We start from the raw sequence: 3395 nt of genomic DNA, 5'->3' as shown, positions 1-3395 counted from the left end.
CTAAGGTTCCAAGTGTTCAAGCACTCCCAAACGGATTGACTGGCTTTACTGTGTCTACCAAAAGACATTGCAAAAAATTCTGCTGTAAAGACAAATTTCTTGGTTGTTTTAGCCATTCAAAACTGAGACACGTCTTACCTGCCTGCATCTCACTGATCCAGTGTAATTGTTTTGTAATTATTCACAATATACTGCTGCTTTTGTTTTGACTGGTCCTTTTGGAAACTGAAGGAACAAGCAGAAATCCCCCGTGTGCTGATTTCACAAGTCAAGGATCAGATTGGATTTATTTTGCTGGTACATAATTGTTAGACTTAGGAAGGCATTACCAATGAAGGACTTAGGTAGCATGGGGTGGGGAGAAGGTATGTTTTTTGGTCTTTGGATCGTTGCACTGGTTGCATTGTAGATGAATATGAAGTTTATGAATAATGCTATAGAATAGCTATAAAGCAGGGAAAAAAAATCTTATGAAGGTTTAATAACCAGAGTCCCTGGAATTGTGCTGCTTTTTTGTTGTCATTGTTTTGGGGGTTTTTCTTTGTTTCAGTAGAGTTGTCAGAAAAAGCTACAGATGCTAGGAGTGTATGTGGCTTTACTGTGGAACCTGGCAATCTCACAGGATCCAGTGTCAGCTGAAGGAGAACATAGGAATTCCTGGTGCACAACTGTAACTTCACAAATATCCTGAGGAATTTTTTACAACCTGGTGTGAAACTGTGGTGTGCTGTGTGAGCAAAATTGGAGGAAAAACCACAGTACACTTTTGGTTGTTAGGTTTTGGGGTTTGGTTTTGTTGTTTGTTTAGTTTGGTGTGGTTTTTTTGTTTGGTTTTTGTTTTTTTTTTTTTGGTTTTTTTTTTTTGGTTTTTTTTGGTGTTTTTTTGTTTTTTGTTTTTTTTGTTTTGCTTTGAGTTTTGTTTTTTTGGGTTTGTTTGTTTGCTTTTTTGTTTTTGTTTGTTTGTTTGTTTTGTTTTGTTTTTGTAGCAGCCACTTGTGGGTTCTTGAATATAATTTTGTTCCTCTTTCTCTGGAAATAATTTTAAAAACCCTCATCTTGAGGTTCCTGATCCTGCCCAGCTCCGTCCAAACTGGCAGCTCACAAAGTGGATCTCTCATTTGCATTCTTCCTAAGCTGCTGTCAGATGACAAAGATAAACCCCTTGCACCAAACAGAACCATTCCAAAAGAACTGAGAGGGAGGAAAGTCTGCCCTTTGCAGTCATGTTGTTTTCTTTAACTCTGTTATTCTTATAATTACTGCACATCTGTGCAGAACACAGAGCCAGTATTTGTTATTCCAGGTCTCACAATAACTTTCTGCCTTAGGGTGGCAAGTGCTCTTTCGCTTCAGAAGGCCCTTGTTTTGTAGCATAGAGGAGAGGGAGATGAGTTTTCCATGCTAGATCGTGTTGTTTCTACTCTGTTGCAGCAGAACATCAGAAAATGAGCTAGGACAGTATGTATTTCTGCCTAACCACTGCCCAGATCCTCTTACAGAAAACTAATGGATCTGTCCCATTATTTTGGTGTTGGAAGCAGGCATCAAATTCTCATGAGTGCCATCATCTAATGAGTATCCATTTTTAAAGAACTGTATGCAGGTGTTTTTCCAAAACTGACACATTTTGAGAAGAGACTGAAGGTTGAAGCAAATGACCTCTTCATTCTGTGTATGGGAAAAAGTTGTTAAGGCTTAAGCTGTTGCAAACAAAGTTGGGCGTAGTGCCAGTGTGAGTAAGTAGGACATTCCTTACAGGATGCCTCTGCAGGAAAAGGACTACAGGTAATGTTCCACTACCATGTGGATCTGTCTTGGTCAAGATGACTTGAATTCCTGCAAATGTTTTCTCCCTGCCCTCTGATGCTCTCTGTGTTATAATAGCTGAGATCTGTCTCTTTGGTCAGTGTTTTATCTCACTGTTGCTTATTTAAAGCTGTCCACTGAAAGCTCCACTGTGTGACAATTGCATCTCTTGCATTTCTGTTTAACCCTTTCTTCCCATTTGGGGCCTGCTTAAGAAGGGAAAAGTTGATGTGTTTCAAATAAATGACTGTTGAATATCTTGAAATTATGTACAAATTTTATTGTTTTCATATTTGTTGTACAGAAAATTTCAGTACATATCTGTAATATTTTTAATGATTTGATTTGTTCTTAAAAATAACAATTAAAAAGCATCATCCTAGAGCACTTCTGGTCTTCTTTTTCCTTTGTTGGGACTTTGTCTTGAATCAAAATACCCATTTCATTTAGAAGGGCTTTATAAATGAAAAGTGGGCTCCCATCCTCTGAGGTGATACTTGAGTCAGTTGTGTACTGCTGTCACTGGAGCTCCCCGGGATGGGGTAAATCTGTCATTCAGACGTCCCTGGAAGGTCCTCCCCTGATTTAATTCCCAATGCAGGAGCTGCAATAACCGTGGATGAAGTTAGGAAGGCTGGCAGTGAAATGTCACTTGTAGGATCTTGCTGCACTTGGCTTTCGGCCCCTTCTGAAGAGCTTCGCCTTCAAGGGCAGGAATATCTTTTCCTCTCTGTCAATTTGAATTCCAGACCCTTGGAGTGTGTGCCATGCAGGACCACGTGGACTGGGATCCTCCAGACTGGGACCGCATAGACTGGGACCATATGGATCAGGACCATACAGACTGGGATCATGTGGTCCGGGATGGCTGCACTGGAACAATGTGAACCAAGGCAGTCCCACGCTGCCCAGGGCCTTCCCAGTCACTCCCAGTCCCTCCCATTCCCAGTCCTGCTCTAGGGTGTGGTCAATGCTCCCCGGAGTGAAGTCAGAAGTCCCGGAGCGATCCAGGTACAGGTCCCAGTGCTGGTCTCAGAGTGATCCCGAAGCAATCCTTGTCCCAGTGCCAACCTCGGTCTCAAGTCTCAGTCCCAGAGTACCACCAGTACCAGTCTCAGTACACCCACTTGATGCCGTGTTCTCTAGCCCAGGTGTTGATAAGGCCATTTGCCACTGTCTGCCAGAGCTTAGGCTAGCTCTTTGGTGCAGTAGTGAGGGTGGGGAACTGGCTGGGCTAGTGCCAAGGGCAGAACCTTAGAGCTCACTGCTCTACAGCAGTAGACCGAGACAATGCAGCAGGGACCGGGTGAAGAAGGCAGAGGAGACTCTCTTGCAGTGAAGTTCCAAGCTCTTTCTTGAGGTGGAAGAAATACAGGAAGAACCAAGGTTGAAGGGATCACAGGCAGAGAGAGCCCCAAGCACCTCTGTGCACGGGATTCTAAGTCTCAAAAACCAGGCGGTGGACATCACTAACAAGCCAATAGGGAAACACTCAAGGCATGGTTTCGGGACGACAACTCATCAGGGTAAGGGGAGGAGAGAGGGCTCAGTTGGGAACTGGTTCAGAGGGTGAGTGACAGGGAAGGTTC

This window comes from Vidua macroura, chromosome 6 (genome assembly GCF_024509145.1).
Source record: "Vidua macroura isolate BioBank_ID:100142 chromosome 6, ASM2450914v1, whole genome shotgun sequence".
NCBI lineage: Eukaryota > Metazoa > Chordata > Aves > Passeriformes > Viduidae > Vidua > Vidua macroura.
Note: the sequence above shows the minus strand (reverse complement) of the source record.